Source organism: Spermophilus citellus (genome assembly GCF_964194105.1).
Source record: "Spermophilus citellus genome assembly, chromosome: 14".
Taxonomy (NCBI): domain Eukaryota; kingdom Metazoa; phylum Chordata; class Mammalia; order Rodentia; family Sciuridae; genus Spermophilus; species Spermophilus citellus.
Window position 1 is genome coordinate 34,393,124 of NC_138194.1, and position 26,381 is coordinate 34,419,504.

At 37.9% G+C, this 26,381-nt stretch overlaps 1 protein-coding gene and 1 pseudogene across 6 annotated transcripts in view; both read right to left on the minus strand.

Moving 5' to 3' along the window:
- Window positions 1–12,051, minus strand: part of SGK3 (serum/glucocorticoid regulated kinase family member 3) — a 127,387-nt gene extending 115,336 nt beyond the window's left edge. For 2 of the 5 annotated variants that reach the window (XM_081266530.1, XM_081266532.1), the window contains exon 1: window positions 11,215–12,049. The gene's annotated coding sequence lies outside the window, so the exon portion shown is untranslated. Of the gene's footprint in view, window positions 1–11,214 lie in introns of all 5 variants that reach the window. The other 3 variants (XM_081266531.1, XM_081266539.1, XM_081266538.1) reach the window with 3 other exon arrangements.
- An 8,729-nt stretch (window positions 12,052–20,780) lies between these two features.
- Window positions 20,781–23,082, minus strand: LOC308633138 (nuclear distribution protein nudE-like 1; annotated as a pseudogene). The gene has a single exon. The product of its transcript is annotated as a nuclear distribution protein nudE-like 1 (transcript).
- Window positions 23,083–26,381: the final 3,299 nt, after the last annotated feature.

Genomic DNA, 26,381 nt, shown 5'->3' on the forward strand with positions numbered 1-26,381 from the left:
GCAGTTCGTCAGATAACATAAGACATTCAGATTCTGTGGTTCAGAATTTAACACAAGCAACTTTTAAAGCGGGAATTTTAAGGATTTTTCTATTAGGCAGGAACTACACGATATTTAAAACCTTTTTAGTTTTCTTCTTGAAATCTGGCACTAGTTTCTAGATTAAATCATTAATACTATTTCACAATAAAAAGGTAACAATGAGGGGCTGGGGCTCAGTGGCAAAGCACTTGCCTAGCACATGTGAAGCACTGGGTTCGATCCTTAGCACACATAAACAACTAAAATAAAGACATTCTGTCCACCTACAACTACAAGAAATTTTTTTTTAAAGTTCACAATGAATAACATTTTTCAAACTCCCTTAACTACTGCCTTACCAGCACGTGGTAATCTGGGTAGGTACTCAATAAACATATGCGTTTCTTTATCTTTGCTCTCTGCAAGGTAAAATACAGGTGACAAATGATAATAACTACAAAAAATAAAACTGATGAAAGAGAATATTTGATTTAGCATATACAATTGAAAATGGCAGAATTATCTAAACACAAAGTAAACCAACTAGGAAACAACTGAGTCTTCATTTGGCAAAATACTGCAGATAATTTCAATTAAGTGGTTCTTCCAAATAAGCCAACGAAAACTTAGGGTTTGGCTGTATTTGCAGCATCAGAATTTCCTAATGGAATGCCTCATAATGAACAATAGTCACAGCATTTGAAAGCACTGAGGGGGAAAAAGCCATGGCAAGGTGCCTGCAAAATACTACTGTTTTGAGATAAGACTATGAATGCATTGTTTAAGAAGGATTTAAGGGGCTGGGAATGTGGCTCAAGCAGTAGCGCGCTCGCCTGGCATGCGTGCGGCCCGGGTTCGATCCTCAGCACCACATACCAACAAAGATGTTGTGTCCGCCGAGAACTAAAAAATAAATATTAAAAATTCTCTCTCTCTCTCTCTCTCTCTCTCTCTCTCTCTCTCTCTCTCTCTCTCTCTCTCTCTCTCCTTTCACTCTCTCTTTAAAAAAAAAAAAAGAAGGATTTAAAACAATAACAACTTGGGCTGGTGTTGTGGCTCAGAGGTATAGCACTTGCCTAGCACGAGTGAGACAATGGGTTCCATCTTCAGCACTACATAAAAATAAATATAAGTAAAATTAAGGTATTGTGTCCATCTACAACTAAAAATGTTTAAAAAAAACCCACAACAACAACTTTACTAAAGATGTATACATGGATAAGACACTAGAGAAAGATCTAGTTTTAAAAGGAAACTCCAGGACATGATTTTTACAATTAAAATAATTGTAATAAATAACAATGAGTTGCATATTCACAGTTATATATATTATATATATTATATAAAATATGTATACCTATATATAAAATATATACATATGCATATATATTTATATGATATAGTGAAAGTCTGTTTCCCACCCATTCCTATCCACTCACTTCTCATCCTCCAATCTCAAGTAAACATTGTAAATTTCCTATAGTTTCCAAGTCTCTCTATGCTTAGACAAGCAAACAATATATATTCTTATTTTTTCTTTGTCCTTCCACACAGAGGTGGTATTTTATTCACAATGTTCTTAATCTAACAGGCAGCTGCACACGGTGGCACACACCTATAATCCCAGAGGCTCAGGAGACTGAGGCAGGAAGATCATGAGTTCAAAGCCAGCCTCAGCAATTTAGCAAAGCAACTTAGTGAGACCCTGTCTCTAAATAAAATACAAAAAAACGACTGGAATGTGGTTCAGTGGTTAAGTGCTGAAGAGTTCAATCCTCAGTACCAAAAAATAATAATAATAAAAATAAATCTCACAGGCTGGGGTTGTGGCTCAGTGGTAGAGCACTTGCCTAGCATGTGTGAGGCACTGGGTTTAATTCTCAGCACCACATATAAATAAATAAAGTCCACTGACAACTAAAAAAATATTTTTTAAAAAATAAAATAAAATAAAAAAATAAATCTCACAAGAAAATTTTTTAATCCTAATAAGTCCAATGAAAGTAATACATAACTTCCATGGGGACAGGGCCTTTTGTTCATACCTGAGTGGACTTTTAAAAAGGAAGAACAAAAATAAGAGACAAAAAAGAGTAAAACATTTTTAAACCAAAGAAGAGAAAATAATGTTAATGTTCATGAGAGTCTAAGAACCATTTTTTAAAAAATATTTCTTTAGTTTTTAGGTGGACACAGTATCTTTCTTAAAAAAAAAGATAGAGAATTTTTTAATATTTATTTTTCAGTTTTTTGGTGGACACAACATCTTTATTTTATTTTTATGTGGTGCTGAGGATCGAACCCAGTGCCTCACACACCCTAGGTGAGCGTGCTACCACTTGAGCCACATCCCCAGCCCTAAGAACCATTTTTTTAAAAAGTAATTTAAAGTCTTCCAAATGCTTATTAACAATGGCCCCAGTCCAAATAAGCAAATAATTTGGCATTGTCATGTTTCAATTTTAGTACCATATCACTGAGATGCTGAACAAAAACATCTTTTCAAAATCGGTACCTGGTAGGTATCAGGGATTGAACTCAGGGGCACTCGACCACTGAGCCACATCTCCATCCCTATTTTGTATTCTATTTAGAGACAGGGTCTCACTGAGTTGCTTAGTGCCTCGATTTTGCTGAGGCCGGCTTTGAACTTGTGATCCTCTTGCCAACTTGCTGGGATTACAGGCATGCACCACTGCACCTGGCTCAAAAACCTTTCTTATTCATATTTATGAAAAAAATATGCCTTTACTCTTGGTGCAGCTTAAGTTGCTATTGTGTTGGTGCGAAGCTCCTCATCATGTTTGGCCCCAGCACCTCTACAGGTGAGCTGAAGTTGGTATGCATAGACTATCAGTCCTGACCATCCTCGATTTCTATCTCTTGTGGAGGTTTTTAGAAGAGACCTAGCATTTTTGAACCAATATTGCTTCCTATCTGATTCCCAAGGATCCAACCCAATCCAGGATCATACCTCTCCACATCTCTACTGATGAAAATCTGTAGATAAAGGAATCTTGATATACTACTTCTCAAAGCTTGCTAAGCTTTGTTAGAATAGCTTCTTTGTCTTCAATTTAGATGAAAAAAAAGGTAATTTTTAAGCCAGATACTTCAAACTTTGGACATATTTTCTAAGAGGAACAGTGGTCATATCTGGGAGTTATCTTTCCAGACTAGGACACTCTATGCAACCCATTAGATGACTGACATCTTCAATAGAAAAACAGCCCAAAACAATGCTGTTGCAAATCATAGGGACAAAAATAATTATAAATAGTTTTAAATTTTTTAGTTCATGCCAATGCTTAAGGAAAAACAGCTTATTTAGAGAAAAGGAGGTGGGTGGAGACTTCTGTGGATATTTTGAAAGGAATTACTGGGTATTCTCAAGGGCTTTGAAGGTTTGAAACCACTAGTTCTTTATAATGTCTACCTTTCCTTCCAAACTAAAAGCTTTCTTTTTCTTTATTAAAGGCCTGCTCTTAAATGTATCACCATGATTATTATCTTTTTTTGCTCAAGACCAAAATGAAGAGAGTGAGATGGAGAAAAGGATAGAGAGAAAATTTCTTGAAGCAAGAATTTCAAGAAAAGGAAAGAAGAACAAGGTTAAAAAGGAGACTGGATGAGTGCGGTGACGCATGCATATAATCCCTGCAGCTTGGGAGGCTGAGGCAGAAGGATCACAAGTTCAAAGCCAGCCTCAGCAAAAGCAAGGCACTAAACAACTTAGCAAGACCCTGTCTCAAAATAAAACACAAAAAAATAGTGCTGGGGATGTGGCTCAGTGGTCAAGTGCCCTGAGTTCATGAGTTCAATCCCTGTTCCCCCCGCCCCACAAAAAAGGGAGACTAAACTCTTGGAAAGGAGGAGAGGTCACAAAAGGATATAGGAGGCAAGTGTGGGCTATAGTTTGTATATATGTGCCACTAGAGAGGAAAAGGGAGATGTCAGCACAGACACACATGCTGTGTGGAAAAACTGGTGGTGTGAGTATGTAAAGAGGGAGATGTGTGCATGAAATTACACTGTTTCTAACCCTGACACAGTCTATGCTGTATAATAGGATCATAAGAAACTTCAAGGTCACCTATTCCCACCACTGGCAGCAGAGCTGTTAAACCAATTACTTCAGCAATGTGCTTATCATTAGTTCAGCTGTTTGATTTATAACAACTTTACAGAAGCCACTTTTCCCTTGGTTTGAATCCATTATTTCTGCTTCTTTTTTTAGTGATTATGATCAATCATGAGAATACTTTTAGCATTTCTTTTGTTAAATATCTTAAATATTTTAGATGTACTTAAAATACTAATACTGACTGACCCCCATTAGAAGGACATGCACTTCATGTTGGTTTGGATGGATTTGTCAGTTCATCCACACACCCTCACCTCATCCCCTTTATGAGCAGGAGTAGAAATTTCCAATAGTGTTAGCCAGGTTTGGGGTATGGCAGGTGGCCAGGAAACACAGTAAAATAACTAGTTCAAAGGTGCATGGAATCTGTGACGTTGGTTGGCTCTATGAGCATGATTCTCTAACCAACAAAGCAAGTCTGTATAAAGAATGTTTCTGGCACTGAAAATGTGTATGTGAACACACAAATAAAATTCTGAAGGATATATTCTAAAATGCTAATAGTAGTTATAAGGAGTGATAGGTTTACTAGTGACTTTTTTTTTTTAATGGACAAGGGTCTGGCTATGTTGCCTATGCAGGCCCAAAACTCCCAGATTCAAGATATCCTTCTATTTCTTAGATATTCCCCCATGTGGCTGGGACTACAGGCACATGCCAATGTACTCAGAATAGTGATTTTTCTTTTCCCCTCTTACTTTTCAAAAACATTTACTATTAAAAAAAATGTATTGTTTTGGTAAGTAATAGAAATAGATAAACAAGTATCAAGTGGAATACTATGCAACTGTCAAAACTAATGATAGAAATCAATAAAGTCTATGAGAAAGTGTTAAATAAGAAACAAAAGAACAAAATGCATAGATAATTCTCATTTTTTAAAAACTACATATAGAGGTATAGAAATTTATATAAGCAAGGAAAAAAGTCTAGACATATAAAACTTAGCAATGGTTATCTTTGTGGGTAAAATTAGAGTAGCAAGGACTTTTTATTACACATGATTCTCAATTACTTGAATTTAAGGGTGTGCATTTTTTAAATTAAAAGTAATGTTTAAAAATATGACACAGTTGGGTGTGGTGGTGCATGCCTATAATCCCAGTGACTTGGGAGTCTGAGGCAGGAGGATTACAAATTCAAGGAAAGCCTCAGCAATTTAGTGAGGCCCTAAGCAACTTATTGAGACCCTCTCTCAAAAAATAAAAAGGGTTGGAGATTTAGCTCAGTGGTAAAGTGCCTCTGGGTTCAATTCCCAGTGCCCCCAAAAATTGAAGTAAAAATTAAAATAAATAAAAATAAAAAATGAAACAAACTAAAAAATAGGGGAAAAGGTGCACAATTAGTATTTTCTTGGGAAACTAAGGATATGACTCTAAAATTCCCTTTTAAATGTTCATACACGCACACATACACACATATAAACAATGCATATGCATTACATTATATAAAATTTATATAATGATCTTATATATATGTTGGCATCCTGAGTTGGAAACTGCATCATTCTAAGTTATCTCTGATCTGTTTTTATTTAAAAGACAAGAAAGTTAGGGGTAGGAGTTGTAGCTCAGTGGTCAAGCACTAGCCTAGCACGTGTGGGATACTGGGTTTGAGTCTCAGCATCACATAAAAATAAATAGAGTAAATGCATTGTGTCCATATACAACTAATGAGAGAGAGAAAAAGAGAGGGAGGGAGGGAGGGAGGGAGGGAGGGAGGGAGGGAGAGAGAGAGAGAGAGAGAGAGAGAGAGAGAAAGAGAGAGAGAGAGACTTAAAAAAAAGACTGGAAAGTGAATAACTAGAAAAAGGTTGGGTATGCTGGCATACCTGTAGTCCTAGGTACTTGGGAGATCAAGGCAAGAAGATTCCTTTAGCCCTTGAGTTTGAAGCCAGCCTAAGCAACATAACTAGATTCTATCTTAAAAAAAAAAAAAAAAAAGCCAACCCTGGAGTAATAAAGTTCTTTCTCATTTCCAAACTCAAGCAAGCAAATTAGTGGAGTCTTAGTGAAGTACCTCCATACTCAAAGAAGTTTCATCTAGCAGTCTGTGGACTAGCTAATCCATCAGTGAGTTCTATTTTTGTAGATGAATATATTTTATATGAAATCCATTTTACCAATAAAGAACAAAATGTTTGGTATAACTGAGCAAATACATCAGGAAACCAGATGGAAGCAATTAACCTGAATCATGCTCATTAGTATATGCTATGTGAATGCAATGTTATCTCTTCAAAATCACAGACCGGTGAAAAGAATAGACATCATTTCAATATTACAGGTGTTACCAAAATGGAGTAATGTTTTAAAAGGGTACAAAATCTAGGCCATTGCCCAATGAAAAACCTATCAAATCAACCTTACTCTTAAGTTAAAAGTAACTAAACCAGCTCTCTGCATTTTTAATCATCTGCAAACAAACTCACTTCATGGCCTGAAGAAAGAGACACCTATAAGAAGACTTCTGCAGTTGGTGGTACAAAGAGACTCTGCCCACCAGGATTCTCTCATGCTAACAGAGATGTCCAGTCCTTCCCATACTTCAATTCCATATAGGTCTTTTTTATGCTTTTGGCCCCATGGGAGCAGAGCTGTCTGCTAGGAATCCTTCACCATGAGATCTAATTTATATCTCTTATTTCACCCACAAACCTCCTGTTTTTTCTTTCAATCAAACATGTTATTAAGCCAGGCAAACTCACATGGCTGCAATCCCAGTGGTTTGGGCAGCTGAGACAGGAGGATCACGAGTTCAAAGCGATCAATGATGAGACGCTAAGCTACTCAGTGAGACCCTGTCTCTAAATAAAATACAAAATAGGGTGGGGGATGTGGATCAGTGGTACCCCCCCACACCAAAAATAAAAAGCATGTTCTCAGTCCCTTACCCTACAATTCCCTTTATATCATTACCTCTTTCACACATCCACAACATTACCCAAGGAAAACAGATTTTGGTTCTGAATTATAGAAGAATTGTGGCTACAAGGAGATAAGTTTAGGTTTTCAGGACCCATGGGAAATAGGAAAGGACCTGAGAAATCAGACACTGCACACTGCTCTAACTCCCTCTCAAAGCTCCCCAGGCTCAGCCTTAGCCTTAAGCAATACAATTTTACTGGTTGCTCCTCTGAATTGACCTTTAAGGTCTCATTTCCATCTCACCTTCCTTGGCAATGATAATTAACTCAAAGCTTGCATTGGGTTAGATTATGTTGATGTGAACTACAGGGTGTAGAATTGGTATCTCTTAGATTTACCACTTCTCTCCATGAAAAAAAAAATATTTATAGTGAAATAAGAATAAAGACTCCACATACAGAATGAAATAGGTAAAGGAAAACAGACTTTGAGTGGTTTAAAATAATGTGAGAGCTGTTTCTATCAGGAATAACATGTTATATAACTTGAGTTTCATGAATAAGCAGTTTAGTCAGTAATTTACATCAATTTTTTAAAAAAGAAAGAAACCATGAGGATTGAAAAAGGTAAAAGTGGTTTCTCAAACAAGACAGGTGTCATAAGAATTTTATCCCACCCTCACTTAGAAGGCTGACAGGCAAATGACTCAGTCTGGCTTCATTAAAGGTTTCTTACCAGATAATATCCCTCATAGGGAAGGCCATCCCATATATCACTTCTCCCTGATAACAATTCCTCCGCCTAGGTAATGGCCATATTTTCCTCTCTAATTTCCATCTGGGGATCACATATTTAGGATACAGAAAATTATGCTTACAGGATATACATAGTTGAGAATTTTTCTGTTTTTTATTTTATTTTTTGAGGGGAGTACTGGGGATTGAACTCAGGGGTACTCAGCCTCTGAGCCACATCTCCAGCCTCTATTTTGTATTTTATTTAGAGACAAGGTCTCACTGAGTTGCTTAGCACCTTGCTTTTATTGAGGCTGGCTTTGAACTCGAGATCCTCCTGTCTTAGTCTCCCTAGCTGCTGGGATTACAGGTGTGCCACCTCACCCAGCTCTAATTTTTCTGTTTTTTAAAAACATGATCCTTTTTACTAAAGTAACAGCAATATTTCAACACATACACACTCTCTGAGTAATCTCAGATACTTTAAAAAAAATGAGGGTGAGGGTGTAGCTCAGTAATAGTGCACTTGCCTAACAAGTATGAGGCCCTGGGTTTGAATCCTAGCAATGCAAAGAAACAAAAAAGACAAAACACAGTGTGTTTGAACTTGATCATAAATCTAAGCAGCTTAGAATCTACATAAGAAAGCTGTCAACACAAACACTAACACCAAGCGTTCAATCCAGACACTTTCAAAATCAGAGGGAAAAAAAATAGAATGAGAAGGGAAAATAAAAAATAACAAAACTATTTTCTTTTTCAAAAACCAGGGATGATGGGCTGGGGTTGTGGCTCAGTGGCAGAGCACTTGCCTAGCATGTGTGAGGCACTGTGTTTGATTCTCAGCACCGCATATAAATAAATAAATAATAAAGGTCCATCAACAACTAAAAAATAATTTTTTAAAAAAAGGGATGACAGGGCTGGGGATGTGGCTCAAGTGGTAGTGCGCTCGCCTCGCATGCATGCGGCCCGGGTTCAATCCTCAGCACCACATACCAACAAAGATGTTGTGTCTGCCGAGAACTAAAAAATAAATATTAAAAATTCTCTCTCTCTCTCTCTCTCTCCTCTCTCACTCTCTCTTTAAAGAAAAATTAAAAAAAAAAAAGGGATGACAAATCCTAAGAAATTAGTCCAAAGGGTTTTCCTGTCCCTTTTGTAGAAAAGGTAGTATTTGTACCAGATGCTATTTGATAAAAGAAAAGCACTAGATTAGGCCTAGAAATCTCTTTGGCATAAATCAATTATGAGAGGTGTGTTTTGAAAGCACAAGATATCTGCAGCCGTTTGGAGTCATTCATTCCAAGGAATGTTTATTACAGGCCTACACGTGCCAGGCTCTGTCCACATGCCTACTCTAGTCAAGTGCTGCCTCTCACCAGCTGTGTAATCAGGGCTACATCATGTTAACATTTCTCAGCTTCAGTTTCTTCACTTGTACAAATGAGAATAAAAAATGGCTACCAACCTCACAAGGTTTCTGATGACATCTGAGTATGTCTGAAGGCACTCTGTAAACTATAAAAGGGTTAGGTGTCTTGGCTGAATTGAATGCATGAGTAGCTACTAACATCTGTTGTGCCATAAATTATATCAGAGGAAAGTTAGTCTTCCTGCTTCAAGAAGTACTTTATAATTCCATTAAATAAGGTTTATGGTCTCATTTAATCACCTCCCTGGAAATTTAAATATTTGAGAGAGAGAGACAGACAGACAGACACACAAACACACACACACACATACACACACACACACACACACACACCAGGGCACTAGGAGGGAGACCAGAAGAAAGAGATGTATGGGTTTTGATTACATTTGTAATCATTATAATGAAAAAAAAACATATCTATATTTTTTAGTCCCCATTTCAGATCTCAATCAATTTGACCATCAGGCCAAAGTGCTCTTTGAAGAGGTTATTTTATTCTGAAAAAAGCATCCTATATATATCTACAAATGACAAAATGAACATCTACTAGGCTGACCCACCAACTCAGTGTTACCAACAGCAAGGGTCAGTAAAATTAGGAAACATAATTTACATCAATGTGTATAAACCAAAATGTTATTTTATCATCCAATCTGATTCTGGCACCTAAAGCCATGTCCTAGGAATTGTCAAACAGATTAGGAAACAAAAAACAAAATGAGGCTCCATGCAGTGGCAGTTGAAAAAAGGGGGAAGTTCTGGTTTCTCCAGTTAGCTAATGGTCTCCAAGGTAAAATGCCAAGACTATTTTACAGAAGCCGCTTGGGATCTGGTGAGACCTGCTTGCAACAGGTCTTATTCCCTGGAGCTACAGACTCGCTTCCCCAGCGAATGCAGGGGTGGCAGCTTGTCTTATGGGAGTGGTGGCCAAGGGGGCCAGAAGGCACACCCAGCGCTAAAATATGCCTGAAACATCCCTCTGTTTCCAGCTCTTGCTATGACATCGGGGAACTAAAGTATGCACAGTCCCTTCATAATTAGAACCGCTATAATTTAAAATCTTGAATTAAGAATTTGAGTTAATATTTATAAAGCACTTTAGAGCCCCTTACGCAGGAAGAGCTAAGAGGCACATAAAGACGGCACTTCCCCATGGGTTGGGTGAATACTCAACCTAGTGAGAAGGGAGAGAGAATCAAACTACACAACAGTCTATTTTCACCCCGACAAAGATTTTGAAATTGTAGTGCTATGTATTCATTCTTTAATCTCAAATACACCCTGTAGAGCCTGTTGTGCCGGACTGAAATTCTACTCATGGTTCAGAAATACCCGTGCAAAATTGAGAACTGAAGTTCCAAGAGATGAATCCTTTCTCTTCTCTATGTTACGTTTATGCTCTCGTTTCTGTTAGTAACCATCACTAAAAAATGCCTCTGGATGGTACATACCAGTGCTAAAACTGAGAGAATTAACACAGACTGACTTGGAAAGAGACCAAAGGGTTCAAGTCGCTGAGAACTTCAAAGAACAGCAGCGCCTTGAAGTCTCGCCTTAACAGCTCAGCTGACAACAGGTAAAGGACTCCTCCAGTGCACCCCTTCCGCGGCCACCCGCAACCCCGAGCCTCGCAGGTGACCCGCACCCACTTCCTCCTCGCGTGGGGACTTCTGTCCCCCCCTCTTTGCCCGATCCTCTAGGCTAGGGGCTGCGCCCGGGGTAACTGTCCTCCCACCGACACCCCTCGGGCGTTTAGGAATGTCAAAGCACAATCCGAATTCACCTCGAAGAAACAAAAGACCACAAACTGAGTCTGGGGGCTGGGCGGGGGTATTGCTTTTTCCCTGCAGACCTTCTCGGAGATCCCCGGGGGAACCCGGGAAAGTCACGTTTGGTCCAGGAGCTACAGCAGTCGGGGCCCCGGGCAGCCCTCGCCCCGCCCCGTCTCCTCCCGCGTAGGGGCTCCGACCACGGCCCGGACCGCGCGGACCCTCCCGCCGGCCCGGCACCTACCCGGCTCCGCGGTGCTGCCTCCCGGCGCCGCGGGCGCCGAGTCAAGCGCGCTCGCGCTTCCTCCTTCCCGGCAGGGCCGCCGGGCGCTGGCGTTTCCTCCTTGACGCGTCACGGCGGCCGGGGGGCTCCTCCCGTGGGGCGGCGAGGGCAGCCGGCAGCGCGCCGGGGAAGGCTCCAGCTCCAAGTCCGGGGCGCGAACAACCGGGAACGGCGAGCGGGAGGCGGCCCGCGTCCGGCAGGGGCTGCAGGCTGCGCAGCCCCGCTCAGGCCCGCCGCCCCGGCCGCGGAAACCAGCCTCCTCTCTTCCCCCGAGGACCCGAGCGAAGGGCCGGGCCACCGTGCGCGGTCTGCCCCAGTCACGCGGTGTGCAAAGTTCAACAGGACACCGGTGGATCCTTCTGCGGGCGCAGACCTTTTGTGCTTTCCCGCTGCCCATCAGATAGTGACCGCTGCCCTGGGAAACGAGAGCCGCGTGGGCCACAGCGAAGGGCCAAGGCGTGAAAATGACCTTGGTTTGTGTAGGGAGTAAAGCTGCTTGACCCTCACCAGAGGGGACGAGACACCCCACGAACGGAATGGGGGCCATGTGGCTTTGTAGACTCAGATAAGTGAAATAAGTATCCAGATACTTTAGGAGAACAACCATGCTTTATTTAACCTTATTTGAAGTTTTCTACCTTTTTTTTCCCCATCAGCAGAATTTTGGCCTTTGTATTTATAGATAGGCCAGAGCTTCCACAAATTGGCAGATCCTGTGTACAGAGAAATATTCTTTATGTGCCTCTTTTTACACCTATTAACTTAAATAAAAAATTCTTGTTAATGTCCAAGTCAACTGAGGGCACGCTTAACAGCTTGTTACTTTTATCCTTTGACTGCAGAAGCCGCATTTTAGAGCTCTCCATTTATCTCTTTTCTCCAGATAAGATAAAGAGGTACAGAATGTGAATAGTTGTGGATAAAGTGGTTTAAGATTTTGAAGTAGAGTGGATTTGATTTTGTTCTTGTCGTCGTTTTTGGTCCCACAACACCACTCTAGTTTAGATTTTATACATTATCATTTAAAATAGATCTGAACAACTATTTAAAGATTCCCATATTCATGTCACACTTCAGATTTTTTAATATTTATTTTTTAGTTATAGGTGGACACATACCTTTATTTTATTTTTATGTGGTGCTGAGGGTCGAACCCAGTGCCTCACACATGCTAGGCGAGTGCTCTACTGCTGAGCCACAACCCCAGCCCCACGCTTCAAAATTTGAAGCAATGATCTATATTTCAGATTAGAGGATTCCAGAAAATTTGCCACAATCTGTGAACAAGTAAAACTGCCAAAGGTAATTAGAGGAACTGAGATTCCTGTGAGACTTCTTTAAATTCAGGGGTCATTTCCTTATGTTTTAAAATGATACACAAAGATTTAGCCCCACAAGTAATATTCTTACCATGAATATTCATTTTTACTGCCCATACCACTGTATGACTTTCTCTTCTTAAAAAAAATGGATTGTAAACCAAAATTTTTTTTAGTTGTCAATGGATCTTTTTTAAAAAATTAATTTTTTTGTTTGTTTGTTTATATGTGGTGCAGAGGATTGAATCCACAGCCTCACACATGCCAGGCAAGCGCTCTACCACTGAGCCAACAATTCCAGCCCACTAAAATATTTTTTATATTTTGAAACATAATAGTCTTACAGAACTTTCTAAACAAAGGTTTACAGTGGCATTCGGATATGAATGTAAGAATAGATGCAAACCTACACATTGCCAATGGTCCTTTAAATCTTTTTCACTGTGGTCCACACACAAAGAAATCCACACAATAAAACACAGACAAGTTCTTTCCTTTTAACAAAACCAACAAATGATCTCTTAATTAAAGCCATATTCACAGTCTGAAAATTTTCCCAGACAAAAGGAAGTTCTGTGTCAATAAACATCAAGTAGAATGACATCATTCTCACTTTAAAAAAGACAAATCCCTAGCTATCACCACATTTTGCCTTTTTTTTTTTAAACAAACATTTGGGAACTATTACAACATTTCCAGGTTTAATTTGTCTTCCTGCTGTGAAGGACACAGACACACACACACACACACACACACACACACACACACACCCTACCTACCACAACACACAAACATTTTAATATACAAAAAGGGATGAACTACTTTCAATTGACAAGAGATATGTATTTTGCTTTTATAATTTGAGACTTGCAATGTAATAGCTTGATTTCTCAAAAAACTAGGGGAAGTAAATATATTCACAGACCACTGAGGTTTTTTTCAGTTAGTTCCCACCCGGCCTGGGATGGAGTCCAGAACCTCACACATGAACACATGATAGGCCAGTGCTCTATTAGTGATCAACACCTTTAGCCCCTAAAATTAATTTTAAGGGTCCATTTTCATGCTGATTACTTTAATCATATTCACTTATAAAGATATAGATTATATGCCCATTTTCTATCATTTCCCATTTAAGTTGCCCCCTCTCCCAGCCAATGAGATGGGGGTCTTGCTATGTTGCTCAAGGCTGGCCTGTAATTTGTAATCCTCCTGAGTAGCTGGGATTAGAGGGATTCACTTAGTTTTCCAATTTAAGTTTCAACTGTAAAAGAAGAGTTAAATGTTCAGCTAAATATCCAGATGATGTTTATGCTTTTGTGAAAAGTTTCATGTAAATGCATTTTAAAATAGGAAAGTTGGGTTTTGTTTTTTAGGTTTTTTCAGTCACAGTGTGGGTCCCAACATTTGTGGAGTAGAGATTATGGAACGAGCATTAAAATGGAACAGACTCAGGTTTAACTTCTGGCTTTTCTTCTTTCTGCTGTGGGCAAATCATTTCACCTCTCTGAGCATTGGTCTCATTAGTAACATGAGGATATAATAGAGTTTATTCTTCCTCAAAACAGAGATAATAGTGCTTATATCTTGAAATTGCCAATGAGGATCAAATGAACTTGGTAAAATGCCTAGAACATAACATCAATTGATTGCTATGGTTTGAAAGTGTTTTTCAGTGGGGCATAATTGTAATTCCAAAAATTTGGGAGGCTGAGGAAGGAGAATTACTAGTTCAAGGCCTGCCTTGGCAGTTTGGCAAGACCCTGTCAAAATTAAAAATACAAAAAAAGAAAAAAGAAAGAAAGAAAAAAAGAAAAAAGAAAAAAGAAAGGTGGGGGATGTAGCTTATTGGTAGAAGTTCAATCCCTAGTATTGGAAGAAAAAAAGTGTTTTTCAAGTTTATTCATTGGAAAAATAATTATGGATGCAACAAGGTTGAGAGGTGATTAGATCATACGGCCTGTGCCCTCATGAGTGGATTAGTGCCATTAACAATTGAGAAGGTTAATTTTGGGAACGTGGATTTGATATAAAAGTGAGTTTCACCATCTCTTGCCCTTCCACCTCTGCCATGGGATGATGTAATATGAAGGTCCTCACCATATGCTAGTGCCATACTCTTGGACTTCCCAGCCTATAGAACTGTAAGCCAAATAAATTTCTGTTCAATTAAAAGTATCCATTCTCTGGTGTTATAGCAGCAGAAGACAGACTAAGACAATTGTTATCATCATTAGCTCTGAAACAGATATAAAAATGCCAATATTATTTCATTTGTAGTCATATAAAATAATCAAATTTTAAAAGTTTTTTTTATTTTGTTTTAATATAGAAGTCCTAACACTAACAGGAAAAACAGTCATAAAAGAAATACTAAGATACATACAGAATTTGAGAACAGTTAAACTGACAATGATATAAATTGTTGACCCAAACATTAAAAAAAAGCAACTAACTTCTTGACAAGGTAATTTAATTTTTTAGATAATATATCCAATGAAATGAGCACTTGGTTTTCATCTTCCACTATGCAAAATGGAAATTATTTTCTCTAAAGCAGTGCTTGATATGAAGGCATTATTATTTTTATGTCATAATAATGCCCTCTATTATTTGTAGGGTTTTTTTTTTTGTAACCTTAGAAGAGGTTAGGGGCAAACAAATGCAAGTAAGATCACTTTTATTAGAAGAAAAATGGAATAAATGGCAGTTACAGTTACAACTGGTTAAAGAAGTAAGGGCCAATATTCATGAGAACATTTGTTTTATAGCACATAAAATGTTCAGTCTGGAGAGTTAATAATAACCAGTGACATGGTTACAAAATCAAAGATGTTTTTGAGTCATATTATTTGCTTTTAGAGCATCTTTTCCTTCAACCTATTACAGACTTGCCTACTTAAGTGGGTCAGACATCATGAGTTGTTGCTATAGTTTCCAGCTATGTTTATCAGTTGATACACCAATTGCAGCATCCCACAACCTCAAATAAAAGGAAACCATTTTTATAGGGAAGGTACTTTAGGACATAATCCTAATCATGAATTGGCTTCAATATAATTTAAAAGAAAAGCCTGCTGTAAAAATGAGTAAGAATATGGGAAAACAAAAATGACTAATTTATTGAATTTTCTGAGCAAAACAACTTAATAAAACACAAAGCAAGCCAAGTATAGTTAGGAAAACTCAGACACTCATGAGAACTAAAGCTGATTAATAAATCAAGACCAGTTAATACCTCCTTAGCACAGAGCAGAATTAACTTGTTTCTTTGATTGGGAAAATGGTTCTATGAGTGCTCATTTGAAGTTTGGAGGATGCAGGTGGAAGACCCAAAGCTCAACAGCATTTCTTGGGCCAAATCAACTAAGTTCAAACTCAAAACCTGAACTGAATGCCTGAAGTTCAAGTGTGTTTTCTAATAAAGAGAAATTATCCCAAGACAATCAATTCTTATCTAAAGGAAAACTATTGCACAAGGCCCTGGGTTCACTCCCCAGCACCAAAAAAAAAAAAAAAAAAAAAAAAAAAAGGAATGTAAAGGAAAACTATTATACTTCCCTACTAGGGAAAATCTCATTATCTCTTAATGTATTCTAAGTATCAAAATAAAATAAAAATCATCCTTTTTCTCCCTCTTCCATCTTGTTGGATAGTTATTATGTACATAAACCATATCTGTTAATAGCAGACAATAACTTATTTACATAAGTCCTGTCAGCAGTTTCTATGTTCAGAGAATCTTAGTAGGACTTTGAGCTCAAATGTGCTAGGTGGACTTTGAAGGTAACTATTATTTTAGTTGCTTATCGGTAGGAAATAATAGTCTTTCTTAAATACTCTTAATTTGATGACTCAGTTATTTACTGTCAATTATATGCAATTAGTAATTGAATCCATTTCAAAAGCAAGGGCTTAATAGCCTCTGGCTTAAAGAGATGCATTGCTGTTATTTCCTCAGTTAATTCTGTAAGGAATCTGTGTCTGGCTCAACCAGAAATGTCAAAGACTTAAGTAGACCCTTAGGGATTATAACTCTTCATATATCGGAAGACTCACATTCTTTTAGGCTTTCTAGGATAAATAACCCCAATGCTTTTAACTTTTTCTCATATCTTTTATGTTTCATGACCCATGTGATTTTTCCCAAAATTCTCCACATCCCTATGTAGATTTTAGATGAGTGTCTAGAATGAGACATATATATCTACAAATGATTGGATGTTTCCTTAATATAATGTGAGCATTCTCTCTTCAATGCATGCTCTTATAATTCAACCTATTATTGTTACATTTGAAATTACAGTTCACCATTATCAGCTTTTTAAACTGTGACCTCAACCCCTTTTATTTCTCAAATTATATTTAAGGAGCTGTTTTGATTATCTTATCAAATTCTCTACACCTATTTTATTGAAACCCTATTTCTGCTGGGTAACTTTAAATTTCTTCATATTTGCTGAAGCAAATGACATAAAAAATGAAAGATGCGTATCTAATTGACTATAGTTCAGAAAGAAAATATTGTTATATCTATTCATTTTACCTAAAAAAATAAGACAGAATTGAAGCTTCGTTATTTAACATACATGTTAACACTGGCATGCTCATCCTGTACCAGTCCTTTCTCAGTTATGTTGAACCTGTGCTGCATAAGGTCACCTGAGAAAGATGGACCTTCCACAACTTGACGGAGTTGATCAGGACGCCTTTATACACAATCAGTCTACTGGAGTTTTATAGTATAGACAGTCATTGATGTGGTTAATTTTGTAAACACAAATCTTTTCAATACAGTCTGTAAAATACCTATCTACTGAACTAGAATGTGGTTGTGAAAACTCTTTCTTCCAGAAAAGCATCTAATATACTTGTGGCTAAAAGCATATATCCTAGATCTACATTGCCTGGATTGTGACCATACTTCTGCCATTACCAGCTATATGATGGCACACAGAACTATATACTTCTCTGCCACTTTCTCTGACTCCACTTCTCAGGCCTTTATTTTATTTAAATAGTTTTTGATACGGGGTCTCACCAAGTGTAATCCTGGGCAAATCACTTAACATCTCTGGGTTCAGTTTTCTCATTTTTAAAGAAAGAGAAAATAACAGTGTCTATTGATTGGGATTGTTCTGAAGATGAAGTGAGTTTCTAAATTCAGTTGACCCTGCATATCTTTGGGTTCCACATTTGTGGATTCAACCATGTATTAAAAATATTTGGAAAAAAAAGAATTGTGGCTGTGTGGAATGTGTACAATATCTTCTATATGTGCTACAATAGGATAATATCTCTTTCTCTCTCTCTCTCTCTCTCTCTCACACACACACACACACACACACACACACACACACACATACACGCACAGAGTTTTCTTTTAATGTAAAGTTTTAGCAACAAGCAAGAGCAACTCCCTCTCTCCTTCAAGTGTATTTGTGTTTTGAAAGAACTTTTGACAGAATGTTTCGTATGTCCAACACTGTGTTATTTTTATTGGAAAAAAATTGTGGTGTGTGTGTGTGTGTGTGTGTGTGTGAGAGAGAGAGAGAGAGAGAGAGAGAGAGAGAGAGAAAGAGAGAGAGAGAGAGAGAGAGAGAGAGAGAGAGAGAACAAAAGACATGCTAAACTTGGTGTACAATAAACTTGGAAACATAATTTTATACTTATTTAAAGATTTTCCAAATAATGAATTTCAGTAGATCCTTCAAGGATCCTCTATCCCTGAGCCATATCTCCAGCCCTTTTTTAAAATTTTGAGATAAGGTCTTGCTAAGTTGCCTGAGCTGGTCTCCCAACTTGTGATCCTCCTACCTAAGCCTCTCTAGTAGCTGGAATTACAGGCATTCCCTACAGTGCCTGACTCAGTGGGTCTTAAACATGTCTGTTGAAATGGTAAAATGCAATGCCTTTCCTTTGCAAGAATTACCAATGGTAGCTGAGAAAATGGAAATTTACTAGTCAAACTTCAACAAAAATCTTTGTGGAACTGGTTGATGGGACTGAAAAAGAAAATGAGTACTTTAATAGATATAGCTGAAGACAATGCATTTCTTCCATTTAAATCTAAATGTCTTTTTAAAATATCTTTTTCAGCTATGACAGCTATGAAAATGAAGTATTAGAATAACTAAATTTAGAACTAAATCTTCAAATCACTGTATCACCGTGTCAAACCAAGATTTTAAAAAGGAATGAACTACCAAATAATAAAGCATCAGATGAAAGCAAAAAGACTTTTTGTTATTAATCAAATACCATTAAATTATTTTAAATATATTATTTTACATTTAAAATTTTGAAATTTGTGTTTTATTATGTGTAAAAATAATAGTGTAAGAGGTTATGAATTTGTGATTTATATGTGGGTGTGCCTTAAACAACTGGGCTCATGGACTGATTCTACTCCTCAGCCTGAGTAGCTAAGATGATAGGCACATGCCACAACACTTGGCTTGCTAAAATATTTTTAAGGATAAAAGTATATATTCATGGTTGGGGATATAGCTCAGTTGGTAGAGTGCTTGCTTTGCATGCATAAGGCCCTGGGTTCAATTCCCAGCACTACATTTTTTAAAAAAAGAGTATATATTCAGAAATAATGTTGTCTAAGAATACAAATCACTTTTGTTCTCTTCCTTCTTCATTCAGTAATTGTTTATTGAATATTTTGTGTGTGCTACGAACCACACTAGGTCCAGAGAGGTAGAAATTAAAAATATAATCACTTTAATATAATTTATGAAACATATAATAAGGAACTATTCCCAAAATCAACTCCAGAGTATCATGTATTTCTGACTCCATTATTTTATTTATTTAAATAAATATTTTATTTTATTTATTTAAATAGTTTTTGAAGCAGGGGTCTTGCTAAGTTGCCCAGGCTGGGCTGAAACTCAGTCTTCTTGCCTCAGCCTCCTGAGTAGCTGGAATTACAGGTGTGCCCATGCCCGGCTTTTCCGGGCCCTTAAATAGCTAGCCATCCACTGTAGATTTGGATTTGAATTTGAATCTGGTCATTTGAACACCCACTTAGTTTTTATGTAGCTTAAATGAACCATTATGACTTATTTTCTCTTCTGGATATCTTCAAGGTGCTTTTATGACAATCATGTGAATACAAACATTACTGGTTCAATAAACATTTCCTTTGCAAAGCAGTATGTTGAGACAGGGCAAGGTACAAAGATGCACAGTGCTTTCTAGGGGATTTTATGTCTGGATATGTATAACATGAGTGAATGAAAACTGAGAAAAGCACCTTAATTTTTCCTCATGCTATGTGGACCATTTTCACTGTTGAATGTATTCCTCAGCACATGGCATTTCTAACTACCAAAATATTTCTATCTTATGCTGTTTCTTCCAGGCTAGTACTATATCATTGCAAAGTTTTATAGGCATTCTGTTTGGCTGCAGTCACCTCTTTCATATTTTATCTCATTATTTGTAATTTCAATCTTTGACCAAGAGAAGTTACATTTCATTGTTACTTATTTGCACTGAAGAACCATAATATGAAAAGCAAGTAGAACAACACACTGTTGAAAACTAAGCTCTAGAAATGAAAATTCTGTATATGCCTAAAATGGAATCCTACACTTCTCCCTAAATAGCAATGAAAAAGTGGTGATTTGAGGTATTCAAGGCAACACTGGACCACATGATATCTGGGGTCTTTTTTACTTTTAAACTTTGCAAAGAAGCAAAGTCAAAGCTCAGAGCCTTAGGAGAATGTAAACCAGTTTAACTTTTAAAAGAAAAGCAGTGCTGACAGTTCAGAAACTCTGGTTATGGTATGAAAAGCGAAAATTAGTTTCCAAAAATCTGTTATCATATAAGCAGCACATTAAAGCAGTTTTATTGCTAATAGAAACAATATGCTTATTTAAATTTTAATTGATACATACTCTTGGAGTTATCCCTCCCACAAAATAATCTAATTTTCACAATAACACTCATTTTGTTGGAAAACAAAAAGAAAAATATAATTTGAATAAATTTTAATATAACCTAGTGACAAAGGATATGATTTTAAAGGAAAACATCCCTGGGCTTGAATCTCACTTTGTTACTTCCAACACTAGACCCAAACATGTTTCCTAACTTCCCTATCCTCAGTTTTATTTTTTTTCTGTGAAATTTATTGTTTCCACATTAAAAGATTTTTTTTTGAGGGGAAGTATTTTCTTTTTTTTTTCTTTTTTTCTTTTTTTTTAGCCACATGATGATCCTATACAGCTGCCCCAGAGAAGGACACCATCATAAGTCATTAACATGCCATATGAGTTCTGAATAAATAAAAGCTACAAAGCCCAAGTTATATACAAATATCTTAGGCAATAATGTTTACAAACCTATGTACAATAAAACAAATGTAAACAGTAAATGCAGCATGAGAGTAACCAAAGGTTGCACAGGGACAACCACTTTTGGTCAGTCTGCCACCAGGAGCTGGCACCAGCCAGCCCCCAGAATCAGGCCACTCAATCCTTCCCAATGCAACTGGACGGACCCTCAGAGGATAAAACAAAAATGTTCTGAAGATGGCATTTAACTGAAGGACCAGAAAGCTGGTGAGGAAGTTGCCACCCACCTCTGAGGCACATGGACAACGCAGCAGCGTGGAAGCTCAGCCCTGTGAGTGCCCAGGCCTGGAGGTTCCTGCCACCTGCCACTCAGAGGGCATCTTGCTGCTTTGGAGGCAAGCCTATGGAATGGTAACTGCTTACATAAAATCAGAAGGTATAGACAATGTTTCCCTAATTCAGTGACCTTCCTGACTCTGCCAGAAACAGTTCAAACTGTGGGGATGAAGTTTGGGGACACATGATCATGAGCACTGAAGATGCATGGGTGGGAGCTCAGGAGAGGGCAAATGTAAACCTGATTTGGGGAAAAACTTCTAGAAGATCTGCAATGTCCTAACCACAACTAAATCCTATCAGTACAGCAGAGTGGGGGCTATGAGGCAGGTGTGATGAATGATACTTCTGCATCCAGTAACCAAGTAATACACGTATGTATCACCTTATGACCCACAAAAGTGCAATCATGTGAAACCAATGGCACTATGGCGAGAAGAAAAAATAGCCAGTATTGATGTCGCGCAGAGTCCTGGGGCTGGGCAGGGCCCAGCAGCCGCCACTGCATGCAGCCTGCCCTCTGCCAGCCATGGGGAGGCAGATGGAAGGGTACAGGGCTGGAGCCAGGCACCAAGGGGTGAGGCGTGGGTGTCCTGGGCTGTTGGAGGAGGGCAGGAGCCCCCACCTGGAGGCCGGGCACTCACACTGAGAGGCAGCATACCCGGAGCTGAAGAGGGGCGCGAAGAGCCCAGACCAGGAGGAGGAGGAGCTGGGTCAAAGCCGTTCACTGCCCCTTTGTCAAAGAAAGACGTGTGCCCTGATGGAGAGAACTTTGTGCCATTGCTATTCATCACTCCACAGTTCACATTCCCTGAAATATAGGATTTTCGTGATGCTTGGTCCTTTCCAAAATTCCTGCAAGCTGCTAATTTGGATTCTAAAGCCCCTACTTTCCTTTAGAGATCCCCACGATGTTTAGTGCTGATATCCTAGCAGAAGGAGTTAGTGGACTGGTTCCAAAACCATTTGGTATAGCTTTTGGTGAAGGAAAACTATTTTCTGTTCCTTTGCCCACAGGAGTAGCTGGCAAAGAGAGTGAAGCCTGGACAGCAGAATCCATCTTCTCACAGTCCAACGTGGGAGAACTGGGAGCTGACTTTCGGGTCACTTCCTGTTGTCTCTCCCGAACTGCTAGTTCTTGCCCTAAGTCTCTTGCTTCATCCTTTAACCTCTGTACAGAAACCAACAAGGATTCCTTTTCATCGAGTTCACTTTCTAAAAATGCATTTCTTTCAATGGCCTGATTTAGCCTTTGTTCAAAGTCTTCCAGTGAAACTAACTATTGTCGCCCTCTTTGCTCGCTCCAGGTCATCATTGGCCTGTTCCAGCTCTCTCACATATTTATGCAACTGCTCTTTATTGGCCCGGGTCTGACCTAAACCATTAGACTGAGACCTGCTTGTAGCTCTGTGCATACTGATGTTCTAGTTTTTCCTTTAACGCCTCCGCTTCATATTTCAGTCTTTGGTTATCAGCTTGCAGGTCTCTGTTTCTTTGTTCAGCCTGTACTAATTGTGCCTCCAACTCTGCTTCTAATTCTCTGCTTCCCTCCTGGAATTCAACTAGCTCATCGCGAGCTTCCTGGAAGCTTTGTTTATACTTCAAGGAAAGTTCCTTCCAATAAGCAGTTTCCTCCTTTAAACTTGAAAAATCTGGTATATCTTCACCATCCATGATCAAGAAAGCCTCCAAAATGTCAACAGCGCATGTTCGCCGCCGCTCGACCGACGTCTCTGCACCGCTGGCCTGGCCAGGCCCGCCCAGCAGCTCAGCTCTGCTCGCCTCCGAAGCCCTGAGCTCCACTCCACGCACCTCCGCACCCGGCTCCTCCCCGACACGTCAGGGTCTGCCTGGGTGTCCGAGGCTATTCTGTGACGCACCCTCAGTTTTCTTATTGTAAAAGTAGATTTTATTTTATAGGGTTGTTGTGAGGAGTAAGTCAGTTAAACTCATGCATGGTAAAATTTTAAATTACATATATATCATAAAATATATTATATATACATAAAATGTATATAATTTAAATTATATATAATGCATATATATATATAAAATAAATACTCATTATATAGGCAGAATTGATGGCTTCCCAAGTGGTTTACAATCTAGTCCCCAGGCCCTGTGAATAGGTCACATTATATGGCAAAGAATTAGGGTTGTAGATGGAATTAATGTTGCTTATCCATTGATCTTAACAGAGAATATCACTGGTGGGTCCAATGTAACCATAAGGTTCCTCAAAAGAAAATAGGAAGATAGTACAAGATTCAAAGAGATGAGTAGCTCAATCATAGAGTATTTGCCTAGCATGCATGAGATCCTGAGTTAAATCCCCTGCGCTACAAAAAGAAGAAAGAAGGAAAGAAGGAAGGAAGGGAGGGAGGGAAGGAGGGAAGAAAGAAAACAACATATAGACTGTGACTATGGAAAATGGTCACTACCCTCAAACAATACGTAATATCATTTATGAAACATATAATAAGGTTTAGAAGGTATAGAATGGGCCACAAGTGAAGGAATGTGAATGGCCTGTAGAAGTTTGAAAAGGCAAGAAGTTAATTCACTCCTAAAAAAGGAACACAACATCTTGTCATACTCTATGACTGAGCCATTCATCCAACATCTTGATTTTAGCCCAGTTGACAACCCATGCCAAACTTCTACTCTGCAGAACTGTAAGATAATTAAATTTCTGTTGTTTTAAGCCTCCAAGTTTGTGGTTATTTGTTACAGCAGCAAACAGAAAACAAATTTGATATTGGTATGTATAAATAGGCCTGAATTGTAGCTCAGTGGTAGAGCAATTGCCTAGCATGTGCAAGATATGGGGTTCAAAGACATGTACAGGTAGATATATCAGGAACCCTTCAGAAGATGTAGGCAAATGTAGGCATGTGAAAAGTGCCTTTTATAATTTGTTTTTCCAGTTTTGGAAATCATGCTGACTAACCAAATTTTTCATTTTTTTTCTTTTATATAACAAATTGCAATAATTTAATTTATCATATTGTAAGATTATCCTCCAAGCAATAGAAATGTTTTTGGAATGCAGTAGCTTAACCCATTATGCCTTTTTGATGATGATATCATGATGATAATGTCAAGAACAATTATAAAAAATAAATTATAGAAGTGGTATTATATAGAAAGTCAATTTTACTGCCAATGGTGGTGCATATCCATAATATTTGGGAGTTTGGGAAAGGAGGATCACGAGTTCATGGCAAGCCTTGACAACATATCGAGGGCCTGTCTCAAAATAAAATTGAAAGGGCTGGGGATGTGGCTCAGTGGTAGAGTGCTTGCCCAGCTTATGCAAGGCCCTGGGTTTAATTCCTAATACTGAATGGGGCAGGGGAAGCTTGGAATATATATATATATTTGTGTGAAACAGCATAATTTCGAGATACTAGAAATTATATTTTCTTAGAACAGTGTGCAGGCCAAATGAAGCATATTTATCAAGTAAATCTGCCAATTTGAGGCCACTAGTATAAACCATAGGCACCAATAGTGACCCAGAAAATACTCTGGTAGTGGTGCTAAAAGAGAAGGTGTGGTAAGATTGTACTAGATTTTAACACCCCCTTGTTTTGTGGGATGCTGAGGATCAAGCCCAGGGCTGTATGCACACTAGGCACTTGGCTACATCCCCAGTCCCTGGGTTAGATTTGTTTGAGCTCCTTGAGTGGAGAAGGTAGTTTACTCTAAGGACAGGGGAGGTTTATTCTGGGCATTGAAGCATCCAAGAGAAGGGAAGTGACTGAACTTCTCCACAGAATCTTTTCAAAGACACCTGTCTAACCAATAATTAGAGCAACTCTAAACATACTAAGCCACCTGGTATTTTTTCCTTTCGTCATTACTAATGTGTAAGCAGTTTTGGAGAAAATCTTCATTGACAGATATACTAATCTGTCATATTTATATAAGTAATAATTAATAACAAGATTATACTAATAATTTTAATAGAAAACAATAGCATGAATCCTATTTTATATATTTGCAAAAACATTAACATATTATCTGTGCAGTTGAAAGCAATGGCATAAGACTTTGAAAAAAATATTTATTCAAAATGGTGCACTATCAAAAAAAGAAAACTACATTAAGATTTGTATATATTTAATATTTGTATATATTTATACACAGATATAAGATTTGTATATATTTAATCTGTATATATTTGTATATATTTAATATTAAATATATTGTATATATTTAATACCATATTAAATATATTTATATTTTTATATTAAATATATTCATATTTATATAAGAATATATTTAATATATTAAATATATTATATTTAATATTAAATATATTATATAAAATAATATTATATTAAATATATTTAATATATTTAATTTATATAAGTATAAATATATTTAATATGTTTAATATATTTACCATATTAAATATATTTATTTTATATTTATATTTTAATATTTATATTAAATAGTTTTAAAACTATTTAATATAAATATTAACTCACATGTGAGACAATGCAAAAAGGTTCAGAGAAGAAATGACTGGGTTTCGAGAGTCTTAACTTAATCAGTGAATTAATCCCCTGATAGGGATTAACTGAGTAGTAACTGAAGTGGTAGTGTGTGGTTGGAGGAGGGCATTGGGGGCATGGCTTTGGTGTATATACGTATATATCTGGCAAGTGGAGACTCTCACTCTGCTTTCTGATCTTCATGTGAGTCACTTCCCTCTACCGTGATGTTCAGCCTCAACTGGAGCCCTGAGGAATGGAGCCTACTGTCTGTGGATTGAGACCTCTGAAACCATGAGCCCTCAAATAAACTTTTCCTCCTAAAATTGTTCTGGTCAGATCTTTTAGTCACAGCAACAAAAAAGCTGACTAAAACAGAAATTGGTACTGAGAAGTGGGGTTATTGCTATTATTGCTATGACTAACCTGACCATGTAGTTCATAAATTTTTTGAGCATTTTAGAATTGGTCATAGGAATTTGAGATGTTTAGCAGTGCAAGCTGGAAATGTTTTAGATTGTTGTAAGCAGAGGTTTAATGGCCGATCCTGGAGGGAACTCAAAAAAAAAAAAAAACAACATGACATTAGGACCATGGACAGTGAAGACAGAGCTCAAGAGGGTTAGAGGAAAAAAGGACACTACCGGTAACTGGAG